Consider the following 23,857-nt stretch of genomic DNA (forward strand, 5'->3'; position numbering starts at 1 on the left):
TTTTTGCACCATTGTTAAGAGCCCTCAGTTCCGGCTGTCTCCTCAACAAGGATAGCAGGTTGCCATGTTGAACTTGCATTTTTTTTTTCATTTTCAATGACAGCCTGGGGGTCTTACACAACATATGTTCAAAGCCTTCCATTTATTGCTTCCAGTGGTGCAAATTGATGACCACGTTGTCAATTTATGCAAAACAGATGGTGCATGTAAATACTCCATTTTTTTTGTGCATGGGGGTGGGGGTCCCGAATTCTTAAACACAAATGATAAATCTGTCTTTTAGTAAACCAATCCTTCACAGTGGGTGAACGTAATGGATGCAACTCAGATTATTTAATTTAAATTATACCAGATGCAGCAGCTTCATCAATATCTTAGGTCAGGGGATAATCTCATTAGAGGGATTAATCTGATGTCATTGGCGTCTCCTCATAAAAGATACCACTGGGAAGTACAATAAAACCACTGCTATCTGGATAGCACACAACTGGCAGCCTCAAGAAACTGGCAAAAAAAAGTGTGGAAAATAAATAGGTAAAAAATACTAGCATTTAAATTGGCACCCCTAGCATGCAACATGCAGTCTCAAGCAACCAGAAAACTTATCTGGCATCTACCAATCCTCGTAGGTGCTACATACCAGGGGATTTACTGAACACCATTGATAACAAAACCCAAATTTTGCAGTGTTTTGATACTTAATGATTCAATGGCACAGTCCAAAAATCAAACAGTGGGAGCACATTAATTATTCATTATTTTCAACCATCACTACATGGATATTCTATCAAAACATCACCGGCAAACCTTGCATTGATTTCCCTTCCCTGGAAGGTGAGTTCCAAGTTGTGAACCAGCGATGCAGTAGGAATGGCAATGCTGAGTGTGAGACTTGGGTAGTTTCCTGAATTACCTTGCAACTTTTCCTAATTACTAGATGGTTGACTGCTGATCTCGGGACACCTTTGCTCTAAAAGCACAATTGTCCACAGATTTCCCACCACGTCTGCTGAACCTGCTTTAGGTTAACTTGATGCCCGTTCAGTATTTCAATTGTGGGGAAAAAAGGCTACAAGCATAAGGATAGGTTCATTGTCATTTTTCTCTTTTTAAAAATATTAGACATAGATCATGGTAACAGCCCTATCCGGCACATGTGCCTGTCCCTCCCAAATACACCAATCAACCTACAACCCCACCCCCATACATTTTGAAGGGATGGAGAAAACAGGAGCACTGCGGGAAACTCACATAGACACGGGGAGAGTGTACAAACTCATTACAGACAGTGCCAAATTCGAACGAAAGTTGCTGCCAAATAGTGTTGAGCTATTTGATTTCATTAAAGCTATTTAATAATGTTCGGAGGCTTATAAATATCTGAGTATATTTGAACATGTGAATTCACCAATATGTAGTATTTTTGGCAGTAATGGTAGCGGGGACTGTCACATATTCAGAGGACCTGTGCTATGTGGGAACTTGAAATTCATCCACCCTGCCAGTCCAACACTGTTCATGGGTCAACTCCAAGCTCGCCCATGAGTAGAAGATTCAGCCCACTGTGGAAACCGCTTTGTATTGGCTTTCTCTCCATTGGGATGACACCAGTCTGACTAAGTTACGATATCATCACACTTGGGTTTGGAATTTAGTGGGCCATGAATTTGGCATTGCATGGGCTTGATCCTTGGATAAAGAGGATTGTAATTGCTATCCATAAAGTCAGTTGGTATATGTTATTGCAAGTTGGAAACATTTCATAACCAGTTGCCTTTGCCTGGAGCTCCGAGACTTGTCCAACCCAGCTCAGATTTATTGGGTTTTTTTTATTTTCATAAGCAAATAATGACCTTTTCCCTTGAACTGATTGCTGTAGACTATCCCTCCAACCTGTTTCTACATTTCCCCCTCCCAACCCCTATGGGAGATACATTTCTGTCTCTCTTGAGGCTGGAATACTTATGTGGCGTGCAGGTCTCCAGTTTGTGGGCCCTGAATTCTGAAGGCCACCCTTGGACCTTGAATACAAAGTGAATGGAGGTAGCAAGGATGCCCATAAAATGCTGCAACGTTTACAGACCCAGAGGAAACTCTCAAAGAACTTTGAGGCAGTTATAACTGTTTTCAACAACAACAAAAATTCTGCCAATTATCCAATTTGCCAATGGAACTGGACTGGGAAAGGACCAAGCGCAGCAATGTCAGTAATTCCAACGCATGTTGGCCAACATTCTGTTATTCCATAAGTTTGTGAATAAATCATTCCAATCAGGCAGTTGGAATGAAGGAATGTCAGGAATAGAGTTATTTTTCTGTTTATGTGAAATAGATAGAGTGCATTCATAATAGATGGGGGCATTGATTTTCCAATGTCTCCAAATTGTAGCAACTGGGAGTTTCATCAACGGAGACAACAATATCGTATTTCTTCTTTATTTGTTTAATTTGAGATTTATTTATCTCTTTATTAACAGTTGCACCGTCAAGTTTACTTGGTTCTACACCCCTTTTAATGGATTATTCAGGGACAAATGCTTCCTGGATTTTCAGCACATCTATTTTGCTCAAGTTTTTCTTCACAGGAATATGCACAGTATTTCCACTTTTAACCCATGGTAGTTTGTGCAAAAGTGAATGTAGTGGAAACCTTTCTAATATGCTGGACTCTTGGTAAATCTAAATGAAACCCCTGGGTAAAAATAAAATGGGGAAAAAAAAGAATACCTTGAGCAAATGAAAAGAAGATAGATTGCAGGTGATAAAACTGTTTGTCCAACATTGACAATGTCTTTTGAGTTACTTTGTGGAGAAACGATTCTATTGGTTTAATGATGGATAGAAAATGCAATGCAGCTACTGAACTAAAAAAAGTTGAAACAATATAGTTGATCACTCCTATTTATGATTGTTCTTTGATTTTTTTTAACTATTCAAAACTATATTAAATGTTATATATATATTCCTCCATTTCCTGCATATTCATGTGTCGATGTAGAAACCCCTTAAAGATCCCCACTATATTATTTGCTTCCACAATTAACATTGTCAGCCTATTCCAGGCACCTACACCTCTGTAGATAAAATAAATACCTGCTTTTAAAATCCTACCCCACCCCCACTCACCCCCTCAAACATGTTCACTGTTTATACCCCGGGGGGAAAAATAGCATTCTGACTGTCTCCCCTATCTAAACATCTCATGTTGTTTTCAACTTCCATCGTGTCTCCCCTCAGCTTCAGACATTCCAGAGAAACCAACCAAGTTTGTCCAATCTCTCCCCATACCTCTAATTAAGGCAGCATCCTGGAAAATCTCAACATGCTGTCTGTAATGTGGCAAGCAGAAATGCACACAGCACTCCATGTGTGGCCGAACCGAAGTTTTATAGCTGCAATGTCACTTCCTTATATTTTTTTTGTCCTCGGTGCCTTGGTCAATGAAGGCAAGCACGACATTCATCTTTTTTTTAACCACCCTATCTCTTGCATAGTCTCTTTCGAGGACCAGGACCACAAAATACCTCCACACACCTATGCTTTCAAGTGGCCTGCCGTTAACTGTATACAATCCCCTTTTCAAAACTTCTGGAATTTTTTTCACCTTATCATGAATTATTCTAATTTTACAGGTACTTTGAAAATACTCAAGTTCTCTGCTTCTGTTGTTTTCTGAAGAAGTTAATTCTTCAGAAAACAATTTTGTATCACCTCAGACTTTGTGGGCAAACTTTTATTTTAAGGAGTGACCTTATCTCAATATCTCAAGACAAAATGATATTTTGTTGCATGAACAAAAGTTACAGACCAAAGGTATTGAAAAATTCAAGTTCAGGATGAATATTGGAAGACATCTTTAAAGTTGCAACAAATTTTGTAAGCTTTCAAGAAAACAATTTTATATAGTAGGCTCTCAAGTGGGGAAAGGCCACCAGGTGACGATTGCACGTGTAAGAATAGATAATACATGAATTCATTTATTTGATCTTTAGGTTCATCTCCGATAAGCTTGATTTCTCAGATAGAGTCTTATTTACAAAAGCCTTTTGGAGTGGGGAAGAAAATAAATTGCTTTTACCGGTGATTTTACAAGTGGCATTTTGTGGACTCATTGTGGAAATGCTGCAGATCATTTCTGGGGGGGAAAAAAACAATTTTGTGGATTCACAAAAGTCTTTGCAAATAATGGAGCCTAAATGGCTGTGCGTTCTGCAGCTATCTTTGTCAGTGGTCCATTGCTACTGCTGAGTTTGGACCAAATTGACATTGATTTGTCCCACAGACTTATGAAAAATTCATGGGCTAGACAATTCATATGAAAACGTCTAATCATTAATGGTTTTATAGTATCTATTCAGTCTCATCATTTAGCAGTAACTGTCCTTCTATTTTAAATTACTGAAACCTTTGTACTTGCTTTTCTGAACTGTAGATTTCCCGTTTCTTTTGTGTGATCTGTGAAGGGTGAATATATGGAGAAATGAATATTTTCCATTTTGTTCAGCAAGTGTCAATCATTTCAGGGTCAATACAATAGCAGGTTTGGTCATCTCTGACAATGTTATTCCCTGAGCATTTCCTCATCCCTAATCGAGAAGAGCTGCCCCTTCTGCAGTGGAGCAGGAGGTCCAGTCTTCTTCTGTCTACCATTGTCTCCCAGACTGAACTTGGTAAATCAATTGCACTCATTGAAAAATTTGCAGAACTTTCCTGCTCGACACCAATCCTCCAGTGGCCAGGATGAAATTTGTCAAGGTTTATTCTCACTTGTATACAATCTTAAAACACATGGGGCTTTAATTATAAGAACATAAGAAACAGGAGCGAGAGTAGGCCATCCGGCCCATTGAACCTGCTCCGCCATTCAGTAAGATCATGGCTGATCTGATCATTGACTCAACTCCACCCACCTGCCTTTTCCCCATATCCCTTAATTTCTTTTTTTTTAATATCTGATTAAGTTATTTATTCCTTTTGATGATATACTGATTTTAACTTGGGTTGTTTCATTTTCTTTTCAAGGTACAGTAACTCTCTGATAATCTGGCACTCTTGGGACTTTGATGGTGCCGGACTGACAGATTTTTTAAGACTTCTGAAGATATTCCAATACATTTTTAACTCCATTTTTAAATTCGATGTTATATGATAGTATAAAAATTTTTCCCGTGGCACTGGTTGAAAGGAGTGCAGGAAACGAAATCCAGAGAACTTATAAGTTACATGGGAAATGAGGCTCCAGGAAGTTTCGAAGGAATGTGGGAATGCTGCCCCATCGAGTTTAAAGGAAGCATGAGAAACAGAACCAGGAGTGCCCAACGTCAAACGGCGGGCAATTCAGATCAGGTAACTGATTATTAATTTATGATCCAAACAATATTGATTCTAACTCTGTGCGCTTAGAATTCTATCCACTATCCACCCACCCCCCTCCCCCACCCCCGACTACTCCCTTCAAAGTTGCCTTTTTGCTGTCTTACTGTACATTCAATTTTTTTTTTAGCTCAAAATGTTCTCTGAAGGATGAAATAGCACCTACCTGGACAACTTCTTCCAATTGTTCCCTCTGATATATTCTCCAGGCTATTGGGGGTTTGAAGTTTTCATATTGCCAATACCTTCATCTGACATCACTCACAGAATGCACTACAGTAAGGAAATTAAATATAATTTCTTACCCAATGGCGTTAAGTTCACAATTCCATTAAAAACCTATAATATAGATGCACTATTGAAATAAATTATTGAATGCATCCAATGTTTAAGAAAGGAGGTGGGGTTATGTCTTTCCCTCACCAGCAGTTCCTTCAAAGCTAGCAATTAAAACAGTTTTATTTTATTTCCTTTCAATTTCATTTTCTTTTAATGAATGTTTTTATTTTTACATGGAGATGAATGATGAAAAGAGTGACTGTCCAACTCAGCGAAAGCTTTGACAAACATCATCTATGTGTGAAATATGGAGGCTGAAAACTTTTTTGACATCAGTCCTTGATTATTGACAGAGGTAAGTAAACTGGAAGCAGTTTTCCATTGATTGAATTGATGTCCCAAAGCAGAGTAACATCATGAAGTCACAATAGACATCATATAATTTTCTGCCAATCTGCAAAAGAGATTCAGCTGTGTTCCCTTACACTGTCCACGTGGTCAACCACTGTTCATTCATTTATCTGGCTCTGCCCTGCTCTTTGACTGTACCCGCGCCTCCTCCCTCTTGACCCTGTATAAAGGCTCCAACACCATAAACACTCCCCAGCACAGGATGACCTGTGTTTATTGTAAATAAAAGCCCATTGTTTATTGTCAGAGGACATACATGACATCACATACATCCCAGAGATTCTGTTTCCTGTAGACGGGGCAGAATTACCTCTTAATTGCAGTGCAAAGAAAAAACTGTAGTCAAGAAGATACATATACATGTGAACAAATAAAGAAATGTAAAACCAACTGACTGCAATAGGGAGAGAAAAGAAAATCAATAAAGTTCTAAAGTAAGAATCCTTAAATGAATCCCTGGTTGAGTTTGTTGTTGAGGAGTCTGACAGTGGAGGGGTAGCAACTGTTCCTGAACCTGGTAGTGAAAATCTTGTGGCACCTAGACCGCTTTCCTGATGGCAACAACGAGAACAGAGTGTGTGGTGGGTGTTGCGGATCTTTAATGATTGCTGCTGTCCCCTGATGACCGCGTTCCCTGTAGATGTTCTCGATGGTGGCGAGAGCTTTGCCTGTGATGTCCTGAGCTGATTCTCTTATATATCAACAAGTCAAACATTTATTCCAGTAGGAATATGACCCATCAGTGGTTGAGTGGGAAGTATACACCATTTTACTATTTAGAAAAATTAGAAGTAGAAATCTAGCAAAACTTCAGAAGACTGACAGGTACAATGAACAAATGGCATAACAAACATTACGAAGATGGAACAGAAGATTAAATCTGACTGTTTCAGAGTGTGCCAGAAGGAAAGAATTTATTTTCCTCTGCGTTCCTCTTTGTCTCAATAGGCAGACAATTCAACATTTTGCATTTTTTGGTTTATCCAGTTTGGTGCAATTCACATCTCGTTCTACAAAAGAATAAGTTGCTATAAATACATTAAGAAAATATATTATCAAATATTTTTAGGATTAGGTATAAAATGTAATTTGTTATCATTAATTACATATTTTAACTCTATTTAAAGTTAACATATTAAAGTGGATTATATTAATTGCCAAAAAAATCAGCTGTCAATATTCATCCAACTGACAATATTATGTTAAGAAGAAATAATTCATTTGTTTGTGAATGTGCATATAGTATTCCTATTGTTTGTGAGGTAAATTATTTTATCTTCACTTGCCAACCTGCTCTCTCACATTATTTATGTGTTCATACGGAAACATACATCAACAGTGCCCTCCATAATGTTTGGGACAAAGACACTTTTTTCCTTTATTTGCCCCTGGGCTCCACCGTTTTTAATTTTTAATCAAACAATTCCCTTGTGATTAAAGTGCACATTCCAGATTTTATTCAAGGTTATTTGTATACATTTTGGTTTGATTATGTATAAATTATACCACTTTTAATACATAGCTCCCTCATTTCAGAGCTCCATAATGTTTGAGACATTTGGCTTCACAGGTGCTTGTAATTACTCAGGTATATTAAATTGTTTCAGGTATAAGAGAGTTAGGCATGCTTCTCAGTTTTTGATCACCTTTGGAGTCTGTAGTTGCCATTTTTCTGCATGAGGACCAGAGTTGTGCCAGTAAAAGTCAAATAAGCCATTTTGAGGCTGAAAAACAAGCATAAAACAGTTAAGAGACATCGCCCAAACCTTAGCATTACTAAAATCAACAGTTTGGAACATCATTAGTGGAAAAAAAAAATTTTAAAAGAAAGAGCATACTGGTGATCTCAGTAATCGCAAAGGGACTGGTTTTCCAAGGAAGATCTCCACTGCTGATAACAGAGAATTCTCATCATCATGAAAAATCAGATCAGAAACTCTCTTCATTAAGGAGGCAGGTGTGGATGTGTCAGTGATACCGTCCGCCGAAGGCTTCACAAACATATACAGAGGCTACACTGCAGGATGCAAACCATGGTAAAGGGGGTGCGCTTTGAATCTTACACCTCCACACTTTGCCCTTGCATCACTCTAATACAAGTTGATCTTGATCTCATCTGTCAACAAAACCTGTTTTCCAGAATTCTGCAGAGTCTTCTAAATACTTGGCCAGCTGTAATCTGGCCACCCTGTTTCTGTGCCTAAGTAGTAGTTTACATCTTGCAGTGTAGCATCTGTGTTTTTTTTCCATAAGTTTTCTGCAGACAGTAGTCATTGATATATCTACACCTACCTCCTAAAGAGTGTTTCTGATCTGTCAGACGTATGTTTGGGGATTTTTCTTCATTTATGATAAACAAGTGCATGCATGTTACATTTCTTGAGTGCCGCCACTGATGCATCACCAGCAGTGACCGGCCCCATACAAGGCCGAGACAGCAGCGACTCAGATTTTGAATCACGCGCTGACTTCAAGGAGTTTATATGTTCTCTCCATGTTTTTGTGGGTTTCCTCCAGGTGCTCCAAGTTTCTCCCACCCTTCAAATTTAGGTAATTGGGCGGCATAAGCTCGTGGGCCGGAAGGGCCTTTTATTGTGCTGCATGTCTAAATTTAAAATTTAAACATCAATAGTGCCATCGTGCTCAGACTGTCCAATCAGAATGCTACTTCAAGCCAGCAAGATAAAACAACCCAAACTTATAACAAGTACATCGTTTCAATAAGGGACTTCATTTTGAAGCTAGGGCAGAGTGCATCCTGCTGTGTGTCATTATTCTTTTAATCATTTGAGCGATTATAGATATTGATGGCGATGTCAAGATTTCTTCCTTACTTCTAACTGCCTTTGAGAAGGTAGCGGTGAAATGTCTTCTTGAACCACTGCAGTCTTTCTGATTAAAAATACTTCTACAATGCTGTTGAATAGTGTTTACCTGAGATTGAACCCTGCGACAGAGAAGGAGGTGGTGATGATCTGAGCATCTGATCCGTGTGTGCTCTTCTTGGCAGTCGAGTTTGAAGTTTGGGAAGTGCTGTGGGAGCAGCTTGGGTGAATGAGGGCATTTATAGTGGTTGCTTCTCACTGTCATCCCATTGTGCCTCAGGATGGTGGGGGTGGGTGGGGGGGGGGGCGGTGTGGGAGTACCAATCAAGCAGGGTATTTTGTCCTGGATAGAACTGAGTTTCTTGAGTGTTGTTGGAACTGAACGTCTTGTCCTTCTATGGACACCGAGATCTTCTGACTTTCTCCAGCATTTCTGTATCTTCACTTCTTTCTTTGGCTTGGCTTCGCGGACGAAGATTTATGGAGGGGGTAAAAAGTCCACGTCAGCTGCAGGCTCGTTTGTGGCTGACAAGTCCGATGCGGGACAGGTAGACACGGTTGCAGCGGTTGCAGGGGAATATTGGTTGGTTGGGGTTGGGTGTTGGGTTTTTCCTCCTTTGCCTTTTGTCAGTGAGGTGGGCTCTGCGGTCTTCTTCAAAGGAGGTTGCTGCCCGCCAAACTGTGAGGCGCCAAGATGCACGGTTTGAGGCGTTATCAGCCCACTGGCGGTGGTCAATGTGGCAGGCACCAAGAGATTTCTTTAGGCAGTCCTTGTACCTTTTCTTTGGTGCACCTCTGTCACGGTGGCCAGTGGAGAGCTCGCCATATAACACGATCTTGGGAAGGCGATGGTCCTCCATTCTGGAGACGTGACCCATCCAGCGCAGCTGGATCTTCAGCAGTGTGGACTCGATGCTGTCGACCTCTGCCATCTCGAGTACTTCGACGTTAGGGATGAAAGCGCTCCAATGGATGTTGAGGATGGAGCGGAGACAACGCTGGTGGAAGCGTTCTAGGAGCCGTAGGTGGTGCCGGTAGAGGACCCATGATTCGGAGCCGAACAGGAGTGTGGGTATGACAACGGCTCTGTATACGCTTATCTTTGTGAGTTTTTTCAGTTGGTTGTTTTTCCAGACTCTTTTGTGTACTCTTCCAAAGGCGCTATTTGCCTTGGCGAGTCTGTTGTCTATCTCGTTGTCGATCCTTGCATCTGATGAAATGGTGCAGCCGAGATAGGTAAACTGGTTGACCGTTTTGAGTTTTGTGTGCCCGATGGAGATGTGGGGGGGCTGGTAGTCATAGTGGGGAGCTGGCTGATGGAGGACCTCAGTTTTCTTCAGGCTGACTTCCAGGCCAAACATTTTGGCAGTTTCTTCACTACAATCACAGCATCTGCAGACTTTCGCGCCTCACAGAAAGTGTTAGAAATACGTACCAGGCCAGGAATTATCTGCCGAGATGGAATTCACATTTCAGGTTGCTGATTGTTGCAGCAGGGTGTGACGGACTGAGTCGAGTCATGTTAATCATGGAAAATGCTTTGGACTGATACAACTATTTCTCAGCAGTTGCAAAAATGAAGCTAAAATATCGCATACATTTCAGAACTGGGTATTGAGTTCTGTAAAGAGTGATGAATGCAAGTTCTTGTTGGAAATGCTCGTCCCTGTATTGCACGGAAAACATTACTGCGTATGATTTGTTTACTTCCAAGAGGTAAATTAAATCATGATTTGAACCCAAAATCAAGGGGCATAATCAAATTGGATTAACATTCAGTCTTTAAGGTTGCCTATTGGCCAGTTTCAGTGAGACAAACAGTATTTTATAGCACATTATTCTGTAATGAGAGAACAGAAAATATTGGCAAGACCTTTGAAGTCATCCAAAAGTTCCTGATATTTATACAGGAAACAATATTTTTAATGACTTTCTGGCAGAATAAAAATGTTCAGTTCAAAATTCTTAAAATGTATAGATAATATTACAAAGGTATAAATATGAAAGCAAGCAATATTAGGTTATTTCCAATGGCATATAATAGCCAAGAAGACACAGGTAAGGTGTAACTGTAGATAATTATGTTATAGAATAACACAAGTATCTTTAGCATAAAATCTAATGCATTGTTGAACATACCCATCTTTAACTGTTTAATCTGTAGAGCTTGTTTATCATTTGTTATGCAAAAAAATGTGTTGTTAGTTTTCAAGTTGGACGTAGTCTCTTTTAGAAAGTGCTGCTTGGATTTGTATTGCCATTAATCTTTCAGAAGGAGCACATAATTTATCTCCCCAATGATCAGTATCCCCAAAGGGTAAATTACTCCAGAGGTCTCTGTGCCCCTGTACTGTATCAGGTTGACCTGCTTCTTGTTTGCCATTTTTGTATACTGCTTGCTTATTTAACAAGAAAGAGAATGACTGCAATTCTGAGAAGGTCCTCTGATAGTAGTTTTGACACTCTGGCTGAATAATGACCCTCATTATGGAGCCCATGACAGGCTCTGAAATTTCTGATTTATGAAGTCCTTGAAGGTCCAGGATTAGTGCTCTCCTATTCACTGTTCATAGCGCTAGGCTACTTATGAAAAAGGCTAGTAAGGCATTACTTTTATTGCAATCAACGATGGTGAATTCAATAAGCATGGAATATTTTTCACTTGCAGCATCTATTAATGAATAGGTAATAGGGTAATAGGGTAGATTTCTTTTGCTTTACAGCCTTTTATAACCACCACAAGGTTCCAGAAAGACCCTTTTAAATGGAAACTTGATCTACATTCCAAAAAAGTTGCAGATTTTTAACATTACTCAAAAATGGCAGAATAATTGTGTTATTTTAATATTAAGGAACTATTATGTCCAAAAATATATATATATGATATTTTAATATTAATCTTTTCCATTGTCAACACATTATTGTATTTCAATGCTCTTAGTTTCTGATAAATAACTTCATTTTACATCACTACTCAAAGTGCTGCAAGGTTAGTTTGTCCTTTGACAAACTGCTAAAGATTGTCATATTCTTAAATTGGGATTTAATGTTACATTAATTTAATTTTAGTTTTATTTTGGAAAGATTGGCGAATCTGTGATATTACAACTGTGTGTACAAAGTTAATATTTTATTAAAGAGTCCTTAAAAAATACTTTTCCCAAATTTAAAAAGGAAATTGCCTGAAACTTATGTCATGATGTTAATTTTAATTATCTCAAGTAACCAGATGTACTCTATATTATACTACAGAGGATACTAATATAGGTTGTTATATTGTAGCCTGTAGTACTGCATTAAATCCAGGAGTGCCCGATACCAAATTACCATTTTTCATATCAAATTATAATCGTCATTATTATAATTCTATTAGTACAAATGAGAATTGTTATAAACCAATGTAGAGAAATATCATACTTCAAATTAATTAAAATATAATGAGATTAAAAATATTCTCTTTGAAAGTTAGTTTTCTTTGCAGGTGGGGGTTATTAAATGGAACTTATTTCTCTGGAATTGATACTTCCAATGGAAAATGTAACAACTTTCTGCCAACAAGGCTGGATGATTCAGTTCATGGTTAATGCCCACTGAAGAAATAGCAGTAACGTAATGTATTTATCGAGATGAGTAAGTTTACATTATTTTCTCTTACTGGTCAAAGTCGAAATTAATAGAATTTTTTTATCCAAAAAAAAACAATCTATCCTTGGATCACAGAAGCTCCCTCCCAATCCTGGTCTGTGAACACAAATGACCTGTTAGAATTGAATCTGGAGTCACTGCAGGCAAACTACCATTTAAGTACCATTTAAACTACCAAACTAAATACCTAAACTACCATTTAAGAATGTACAGTTCTTGACCACAGGATGTGCACTTTAAAAGTAATTCATTGACTGCGTGATGTGCTCTGAATGGGTTGTTGCTCTGTGTAACTCTGTGTTCTTTTTCCTCTCAAATTTATTAAATATGATTCTAGTCAGATTCAAGAACTTTGCAGCTCATAAAATGAATAATTATTCCAATTGTGCAAATGATTTAACAGAGTATATTGAAAATTTCATAAAATGCAGCATTCATCCCGCCAGAATATTTAGGAGAAGAGTATTGTGTGGTTTCCAAAAGCTTTGAAATCCATCAAATAACCATAATGGTATCTGGGATTCTGTAGGCATAACTTGATACAACACACAAGGCAGTAATTGAATATTACCTCCACCCAACAATGTGGAAAATCGCCCAGGTATTACTTGTTCACAAAATGTAGCTCAAATCCAATCTAGTTAATTACTGTTCAATTGGTATATAAAATATTTATAAAGTGATGGAAGATATTGTCGACATTGCTCCTACTTTACAGGCAAACAGTAATCTGTGCCATAGTGGGTTTTCCCAACTTCACCATTATCCAACATGCACCAAAGAACTGAGATGAGGTGAGAGGCACTGCCCTTAACATCAAAGCAGCATTTGAATGAGCGTAAAACTAAAGTTAGTGAGCAGCAAGGGGTTAATACCCCTGTGGCTGAACTCCTATTTGACACAAGGAAAGATGGTTGAGTTGTAGGTAAATTATTCCAGCCCCATGACAGCACAGCAGGAGTTTCTCAGGACAATGGCCTCAGACCAAGAATTCCTCAGCTGCTTCATCCCAGCACAAGTAAGGATATTTATCGACAATTACACAATTCCATTCTAAAACTCCATAAACTGCAAGAAACGACAGAGAGCTGTGAACACAGCTCAGAGAGTTACATCAACTACCATGCCCTCTATCAACTATGTCTATGCTTCCCGCTGCTTCAGGAAAATAGCTAAAATAATAAAGGACTTATCCCACCCTGGTCATACTGTCTTCTCCCCTCCCCTTTTGGGTAGAAGATACACAAGTTTGAATACACATAGCAGCAAATTCAAGGGCAGTTTCTTTCACAGTGTTATCAGACCCTTGAACAGAGCTCCAATATGCAAAAGATAATCACTAGTTTTCACAAAACTCAACATGATTCTTAGTTTTCTTAATTAGTTTTAATTGGTCTTCATTCTTACATTTGTATCACATTTGTTTTATTTTGGCCCATCTGCTGTACTTGAGAATGAAGCAACTTGCCTGAATAGAACCAAAACAACATTTATCACTGCATTTCAGTGTATGACAATAAACAATTCAACAGTTAACTCCGTTACATCCAGCAAGACTTAGACAATGTTTAAGCTTTGTCTGATATGTGGCCTATTTCTATTGCATAACAAAAATACAGATAAAGACCTGATACCCCAAAAGTCTTTCCACCATCTACAAGGATCAAATAAGAGGTGTGATGAAATCATTTTTCAGTTCATTCAATTTGGTTATTTCTACTTGCCAATGGCAAGGGAAGGAACCGCATATAAACAAAGCACACCTTCAAAAGACTACAAGGAATGAAGGATTATCACTTCCAGATTTTAAATTTTACTATTTGTCAATTAACATATATAATTTACTTATATTTTTAAGTCAGTGAATTGCCTTTCTGGGGAGAAATGGAATAGCAGTTCTCCAAATAAAAACTTCTATGATGCAAATTCTAGGATCCTTCTTACCATTTTCCTTCTCTACATTAAGCATAATCCGTTAATGAGAAATTGGTTGTGAATATAGGCTTAATTTAGGAAATTCTTTGGTCTTGATGGTTTTTCCTTGTCTAGTCCTATTGTAGATAACCATCTTTTTCAGCCATCCTTGCTGGACATAGGTTTCAAGGAATGAAATGTCCCAATAACACTGGAGAGGGTTGACACCCATCAAAGTAAAACATCCCATTTAACCACTGGCCTAAACATTTAGTCCCCACACTTCCAGTGCTGTAGGTTAAGTCATCTGTTATCTCATCTTTCCTATAGTTTGGCGACCAGACATGCATGCAGTACTCCAGCTGAGGTCTAACCAATATTCCATGAGGGTGAAGCATAATCTCCCTGCTCTTCTGTCAGGGATGCAATGTTATGGCTTTTTAAGACATGTGCAGCCTCACTTGGAGTAGGAAATTACAGTTTTGGACTTGTTATTTTAGAAAGGATCTTCTGTCATTAGACAAGGTTGTGAGAAGATTCACAAAACTGGTCCTGGAATCAAGTGATTAGCATATGTGGCATGCTTAATGGCTCTTCCACTGTGGAGTTCTGATGAATGGGGGGATCCTCCGAAGCATTTTGGATGTTGAAAGGTCTGGACAGAGTAGATGTGGCAAAGTAGGTAGGTAGGTGGAGTCTAAGACTGGGGTGGAGGGGGGTTTAATTATGTATCATTTTCATCTTTCAGGCAGCTCCGTGGAGTGGGAGGAACCTGGAGATGCAATGAGTTTAAATGGTTTCAAAGAAAGTGACTGAAAATAAAGTGCTTTAAAGTTTATATATTTATGCAAGTGACATTTGTTCAATGTAGGTCCAGTAGAGTATTTTTGCCTTTTGTCTTTTAAACTGTTTATTCTTAATACAGGTGTATTAGTTGGACGTCGTAAAAGTGAGTCTCAAGCAACTGGAAAATACACTTAACTGGCATCTACCAATTCCCATAGGTGCCAGATACCAGGGAATTGCAAATGGTGAGAGTCCCGACACTGATCCCCATGGAATACCACTAGTTCACAGGCATTCAGTTGCAATCTTTTATCTTTTCTAACCCTTGTTCTTTCTTATTGCCAAGCCAGTTATAGATCCAGTTTTCCAACTAGCCTTCTCGATCCCTTAAGAATCCTAACTTTTTTGACAATTTCGGATTTTGTCAAAGGCCTTACTGAAGTTCATGTAAGCCACATCTATTACACTGATTGAGAAATAGATGTCTTAACTCTTCAGAAATTCAATCCGATTCATCAGACTCAGCCCGTGACAAAGCCATGTTGGCTATCTCTGATCAGTCCTGCCTTTTCAAGTGATCCTTAATCCTGTGCCTTTTTCCTAATAACTTCCATGGTACTGATGTCAGGCTCAAGTTCTGTAATCACCAATCTTTCCTCTTTTTGCCTCCGGTCATTATAAAATAATTGGTGCAGAGCAAACCCTCACTAGAAGAGATGAGAGCCTATTTTGAGTGATGTTGATTGAAGTATAAATATTAACCAAGATGCCACGGATATCTTCATTTGTCATTGGAGTAGTTCCATGGAATCTTTTACGTGCATATTAGGCTATTTAATTTGCATTTCTCAACTGCAGGATAGCAGGTTTGATCATGAAGATTTCCACTGCACTGGAGAGTCTCGCTGGATATTTGTGTTTGATCCCTGGAATACTCTTTCAGAAGTTAGTGTAAAGTCCATTTACTAATTGCTTACACTTTTACAATTGCAGTTTTCTTCACCCTAGAACCAGCGCATGTGTTGTGGTTTTCACTATCTTAGCAAATTATCACAGAAAATTCAGCAGTTTAAAATCAAATCCTATGGCCCCTGTAAATGTGAGTTAAAGATACCTATTGCTATTCTTGTAGTATTGGGTTAAACTTCTCAACAGGGTAGAGGCAATCTAAATTCATTTAACTCAAGCTAATTACATTTATCAGAGCATAAAGACATACAACCCAGCTGCTACAGCCTCAAAGATAAAATGAACTGCATCACTATTACCTCATCTGGTCTTCATAAAAGCTTTCTCTATCACGTGATGTTGATCCCATTGATGTAACTCCTGATATAAATTAAATGAGAATCTCCCTCATCATAAACAATGAAATTGTTCTCCAGGCTGTAGACAAGGGAGTAAATGCATAAGTATGTTTTGTAAGATCTATTGGTGTGTGAACAGAGTACATTAACCTGAAGCCACAGAATTCAACCTTCCATTGTTGCAGAAACAACATTTGGCTTTGGTGCCTCTAGTCCAGGGTAGGGAAAATCAATCATGGCATCTAATCCGGTTCAGTAACCAGTGACCCCTGTTGAGTATGTGGTTATTAAAACGTGACAGGGCTTGGGCTGAACTATGATGTCTATTACTGTCAAATTGCTTGCCAGCACTTACTGTCTGCTCCCTCGTGTGGAGGTCTGCCGCATGGGTAAAGTATTGGGGAATCGCTGACACTCTCGGAAATGTTTCAATGTGAGCTGGCATCTTTAAGAGATCAGGGTACATTATTGAGAATAAAGCAGCAATATTCACAGGCTGGTGTGACACAACCTTTTAAAGAATTCGTTTGTGTGCATTGTTGTTCTGAGATTGGAAATGAATCTAATCGAAATTTTAGGTAGAAGCAGGTCCTCAGACCAACGTGTGCGGTATAACTGAAATGATAAAAACAGATGCTAATTCCTTTCATCTTTCACACGGCTGATTTCCTAGGGATGATCTATAGGATGTAAAACAATGGACTATTGATTACAATTTCTAAAAATGATGCGGTGATAGCTGTTTGGTTGAGGCTGGAGGTTATTTTTAAATGAAAAATGAGTGTGTAAATGTAATACTCAGCTGTATTTCCTTGGGCTTTTAAATGAACTGGGTAGAGTGAGTAGAGTTCTTCAATCCAAATCATATGATCTTAAAGTCTCAAGGCTATCTCAATTGTACTGGCAACAATTAACTTGCTTTCTACCATGTTGCTCGTTGGCCTGCAAATGTATATTAGACTAAGGCAATTGGGAATTGCAGGTACATGAGTAAGTTTATTCCAGATTATCAGAAGGTGAGCCACCTTCTGGAATCACATCAGTGCTCTTGCCGAAGGTACTACTACAGGCTATTGTTTAGGGAGTGCCAAGTGGGTAGTTGCTATATAGCAACTGCTCTGCAATTCCAGTAAACCAAGTTCGATCCTTGGGCACTGTCATTGTGGAGTTTGCATATTCTTCCTGTGACCATGTGAGTTTTCTCTAAGTCGTTCAGTTTCCTCCCAAGACTGTATCAGATCGTATATAAATTATACACGAGGCATTACATCAGCCAAATGTAGCATAGTTAATTGTAGGAGAAAGTCTGATGCAAAGAATTCTTTGGATGGGATGGAATTGCTGTCTGAAGAGGCCACACAAAATCATCGAGGACCCCTTCCATCCAGCACACAGCATCTTTCAGCTGCTCCCATCAGGGAAGAAATACAGGAGTATCAGTGCACCAGGCTGAGGAATAGCTTCTTCCCACAGACAGTGAGAATGCTGAATGACCAAGACTCGCACGCTCCAAGACTCTCGTATTCATGAAACAATATTTATTGATGCATTTGTATAGATGAAATACTTGTCCTGCATATATTTTATTTGTCTGTATGTGTGTCATGATTGTTTCTATGTCTTTGTCTTTTTTGCACTGAGGACTGGAGAACACTGTTTCATCAAGTTGTACATTGTACAAATAGATGATAATAAACTTGACGATTCAAGGTAAATTACAAGCACAAAATAAAATTAACCATTCCTAATAGCATTCAGTTAGTAAATTGTCTCACGTTTACCATCTATATCGATTTGACAGCCACATTGATGGAGATCCAGACAAATTGGATGCAGTATATCTTCAAAGGGGTTATCAAATATGTATATAATGGCATGAGGAGCAAAATATGTTTAATATCTTTTGGTTCTTTCTAATTGTGCCAATAATTCACATGTAAGACAAAAGTTATAAATCCATTTAAAACGCTTTACAAAGTGCAATCAGTCAGTCATTTCGACAGTAGTAAATAACAGATAGAAGTTACTGGAATGACCTGTCATCATGCACATTGATAATCGGTGCTTGGCTATTCCTGTAATTTTATATATGTTATTTATTGTGAAGAGTTTTGCTTTTATTATCTTGCCAGTCTCAGTCCCATAATTTAATCTGATGTATCTTCTTTGCAATTTCTGATTTAATTAACATGCTATTAGACTATACCTTTGCTTCTTGGGCTTGCCATTTCATGGAGCACTTCAAATGATATACTATCTAAAAAGTCAAACAATGATCGAGTCACATATTTTGCTAAGACGAGATTTTTGGTCGTCTTTCTATTCATTCTTCACCCTGCAAATCATTATGTCTTAATAACTATCTTTCCACGCAAATTACTGGTTGTCTTTTCCCACTCATTAGGCATTGCATTTCCCTTTGAAAAAAAACAGATTTGAGATTTAGATCCTGAAAAAAAAGTAAAGAACAGATCATTCGGGATAAAATACCTTTGTGCTAAACATTGTCACCAGCTTCCGCTCACCTCTTATTTTCCCTCAGCGTATGGTGCCCTGTAATAATCGCACTGCTATTTATGGCTTTATTATCCTTTCATTATTCCTATTTATTTTGTGGCTAATGAGTAGGTAGCAGATATGAAATTGTCTAATTTGGCACATCTAACAGAAGCAAGCAGTGTACATCCTGTAGCTCAGCAGGAAATTCAGGTGTGTGCTGCAGTCTTAATAAGTAAAATAATTGCAATTATAATACTTCGTAATAATTTAAAAACATTTAATATGTAAACTAAATATGTGTTTTAATGTTGATAATTATATTACCAAAATACATGTGGAGTGTTAGTTCTTCATGATAACACCATACATTTTGTTGCACTCATTTGTTAACCCTTTAATTACTCATTAGCCCCATTAAATTAACATTTGCTATTTTGTAAATGTAGATGAAAGAACCAAGCGCAATCATTACAGAATATTTTAAAGTGGTTTATTATGTTAAGGCTGGGAATGTTAAAAGCAAGAGGGGACTTCAGAAAAGTGTCAAACTTCTATTTTAATGTGGCTCCATATTCGGAGAGCTATTCCTACACAGAGGAGTCACGTGACTACATGACTAAATTTCCAAGGTTTAGGTTTTTGGTTTGGGGAATGGCTCTGCAAGTACTGGCTAACTGCCTTTGTTACCGCAGCCTCGTAGTGTCTATTCCTAAAAAAAAAAGTAATAATTATAAATCACTTTCTCGGAACTTTTAAACAACTTTTTTCTGAAATTTTACAACCCTTTGATGTTGTTTAATGAGATGAGGCTATTGTGTTTTCTACTTTTGGCCAGATATCATTAGGATTTCTCGACTTAAAAATACATGGTTCATCAAATTCCCAAACAGGGTCTAAATAAACCTCACCATGATAAAGGAACGCACCTGTAAGTGGCCTGGCAGATTCCGATGTTATGTTTCATTTGATTGATCACAGTTATCTTGAGTTTTGAACCAAGAGATAAATGGTTGTTGGGGATGGATGGAGATAGGGGTTGGGAGGCTTAAAAACAATTAGATGGTCCAGAGGTTCCAAATCTATTCTACAAATGAGGTTTTTAATTCCTGGATATCTAAAGTGACCTTTTTCAGAAAGTGGGGCTTCCCATCTAGTGATGGAACAATCTCTCACATTACCTCTATTTCTCAGAATTTTGCTCTTAAGCTGTTCCACCCCACCCTCACCACACCACCCTCTCTAACCAGTGCAGAGCTAGGATTCTCCAGTCATCACCTTTCGCCAGTCTCCCTGTCCAGCACAATATCTTTTCTGCCATCTCAAATGGGATCCCATCATGTTCACCTATGCAGCCATTTCTGCCCTTTGCTCATCTTCTTTATGCACCCTCCCTAGCTCCTATTACTTTCTTCTGCCTCTGCAGGAGGTGCAACATTTCTTTCACATTCCTTTCTCACCTCCAAGAACCTAAACATTTCTTCCTGATGAAGCAGAGATTCACATGCATCTCCTACAACCTCCTCTGTTCGTGAGGCCAAGGGCAAGATGGGTAACAGGTTTGCAGAACACCTGTGCTCTGCAGTAGTCATTCGAAGCTCCTGGCTGCATTCCCCTTCCTAGTCCAACATTCCCTGACACTCCATATTCTACAATCCAACATTATGAACATTAAATTCTGCTATTTCATGTACCCCTTACCTCCCAGTGGACAATCACTTCAATTCAGCACCACATTCCCACACTAACTTGCCTGTTCATGGCCTTGTGTACTCCCAAACAGAGACCACTGCAAATTGGAGGAATACCTTGTTTTCCATCTCAGCTGCCTCAAAACAGATAGCATCAATTTTGACCTCCAATTTCCATTAATCTCTTCCCCAGTCTCTCCCTTTCCCATCATCCCTCTGTCTCCCTTCCTCCAGCTCCATACTCACCTCCCTTCCTTCTCCTATCAAAGAGCTATCCTTCTTAGCACTCTGCCCTCTCCCCCATCACTTGGCTTTTCCTTCTACATTCCCACCTATATTGCCTCTTAGCTTGTGCTGCTCCCCCTTCCCCTTTCCCCTCGCACTCCCACCTTTTTATTCAGGCATCTGTCTGACGTTTGACATTTCTGACCAAAGGCTCAGGCCCGAAGCGTGGATGGCCTTTTACTTCCTGTGGCTGCTGCGTGACCTGCTGAGTTTCTCCAGCCCTTTTGTGTACTGAGCTGGACCCCAGCATATGCAGATATTCTTGCTTACCTCCCTTTCGTCCTGGTCTCTTTCTCTCTCTCTCCCCCTCTCTCACTTTTTTCTCTTTCTCTTTGTTGCTCTCTCCCTCCCCCCCCCCTCCCACTCCTCTCTCTTTTTCCTCATAAATTTTCATCCCCTCTCAGTCCTGGCTCCCTCCATCCATGTACCCTCCACACCTCGCTTCATCTACCTTTTATTCCTCTTTGTCCACTCCCACCTTCCTCATCACCCAATGTTGCCCTTTTCTCTCCCCTTCCTGACCATATTGTCCATCATTCTCACCTCTTCTCGGGCCACATATCACCCACTGGCAATGTGTGCTTTGGTCCAGATTCCAACATCTCTTTTTATTTTCCATGAATGTTGCATGTTTTAGATGTCAACATGGTCATCCAAATCATCCCTGATTTTTCTGCAATCCCCCCTTGATTTCTTAAGTTTTCCTTTACTATATTTCACAGAACTAAACTTTCCTACATGGGTCCAGAGAGTAGAGATTCTGTGGAATTTGCAGCCAAAGGAAGCAGTAGAGGCTACAACATTAAATATTTTTAAGAAAGAATTAGATAATTTGAGGTTTAATAGGATAAATGGGAACTTCGATCTAGGAATAGATTGGATTGGTATGACAACATACAATTACATTGGAAAAGGAAGTGGAGAATCTTGTAATCATCCTATGTATATCTCAGCACATTTTGCTCCATCTCTTTAGTTTATTGATGCATAACTTGCATGAAAGGATCATTATTGGTCAATTTTGCATAGTTTGTAACTTGCACTCATCTGTATTTACATCTGAATAAATTGTCCAGGTCGGTGCTTTTGCTTTATTTGAATAATAAAACAATATTTTAGAATTGATACAGTTTATAAACTGCAATTGCAAGATTTAAAAGCATGCACACAATTCAGTAAAGTATTTAGAACATTTTGAAATCAGTGACATTTTAACACATTATCTTGGCTGAGTGCCCTAATATGTGCTTTCATTGTGAATCAATGAGTGGTTTGAAGGAAAGCCCATTTCTAGGACCACTTCTCATTGCATGGCCAAGAATATTGCATTGTGTTTGTGAGATGACCTTCTATCTCAAGTGCAAATGTACAATTATTAAATTTACATAACCAAAACTGACCGATGACAGGGTTAAGAACTTTTGAATTAACCAGTGTTAATTAGTTTATGAATAATTATTCTTGAGGTGCGAAGATGATATGTTTAGCTGAACATTGCTCGGACTGGTAATTATTAAAATGGTAATTGAGGAAATTAACCCATAACATTGTGTGTATGGATTGTGAAGCTTTATACTTAAAGGAAGTCGGCTCTGCTCTGATCAGTGTCTTTCTTTGAAGACTACAATATTAATGTTATGCTTAGTATTCAAATACTTGAGAAACTGTTTTGGACAGTGACAAATACTCCTTATTTTTAAATAATTCAGGTATTAACATAATTCTACATATTAAGATTTATTATAATTTCTCTTGTAATTTATATTAATAATATTTCTTTAAAGGAAAATAACAATACAGAAGCATGGTTTAAAATTAAACAGTAAATTAGAAAAACTTTTTGAATATCCAAATCTTGCCGAATTCTGGTCAAGTATTGGTGTTGTCCCATTAATTTGGAGTAGATAGTCGACTGTAATGAATTCTTCCCTGGACCTGCTGATCATCCCATTGGGATTCAAATGAAAGCCAAGTCTACAGTAGTCTTTAGTGGACAGTTGCCAGTCCAGCCAGTCTGGAAAGAGGTAGGTATGAGATCTTACATAAGATCCAATGCTACCTGGCTGATTTTGTGGAGTCAAAAGTAGTTCTTCTGCTCCTCCCTTCTTCTTTCCTCAGGAGGATCACTGAGCAGAGATTACTGACCATGCTCCTCCGAATCTTGACCTGCAGTAGAGCTGACACAACATTTAATGCTGAATTGATCTTCTTTCCAATATAGTCCAGTGCCTTGAGATAGGCCCAGAGGTTATAGTATTCATGCCAATGGAGGTTAAGTGATTTGTTCATTCTTGTATATAAGGCAGCAATATTTAAGTTGGACTCTCACATCATCCATTGGACTTGGTTATGATTGACCCACTGCCAGTCGCTGGCCATCACCCAAATTTAATATTGTTTTCTTGTATACTTTAGCATTCATGAGATCCATTGATATTTGGATATATTAAAAAATCTGTTTGAATGGATTTAACTGCTGATATAAAAATATTCAAACAATTAAAACAAATATTATGAATAATATGTTGAATTCAGTGAATTATATTAATGCATAATGATAAAGTGGACTTCAGAAAAGTAAATGTGAAGTTTACATTTCAAAGAAATTTGAGGCCTCCCTTGGAAAAAGTGGTCAATGTAAAGTTGGGAGGCTGGATACAAAATACCTCTGGCTGCTCAGTTTAGTATGATCTAAAGCAACAATTCTCAACGGGGGACACAGCACATTTAAGGGGAGCCATGGATTGAAATCATAAAGTATTTGTTACGTGTTTTATGCAGTTGGCGGGAGAGAAGTACGGAAGAAACCAGCTAAACTTGACTGCTTCACAGGGAAAGGGGCCCA

The 23,857-nt window shown here is 38.6% G+C and overlaps 1 long non-coding RNA gene across 1 annotated transcript; it reads left to right on the forward strand.

Annotated features, from left to right (window-relative positions):
* Positions 1-5,152: 5,152 nt before the first annotated feature.
* LOC138745594 (uncharacterized) lies at positions 5,153-15,437 on the forward strand. The gene is made up of 4 exons (XR_011346357.1): positions 5,153-5,346; positions 5,504-5,651; positions 5,892-6,007; positions 15,373-15,437. It is a non-coding gene; the product is annotated as an uncharacterized lncRNA (long non-coding RNA).
* The last annotated feature ends 8,420 nt before the right edge of the window (positions 15,438-23,857 follow it).

Source organism: Narcine bancroftii, chromosome 11 (assembly GCF_036971445.1).
Source record: "Narcine bancroftii isolate sNarBan1 chromosome 11, sNarBan1.hap1, whole genome shotgun sequence".
Classification (NCBI taxonomy): Eukaryota; Metazoa; Chordata; class Chondrichthyes; order Torpediniformes; family Narcinidae; genus Narcine; species Narcine bancroftii.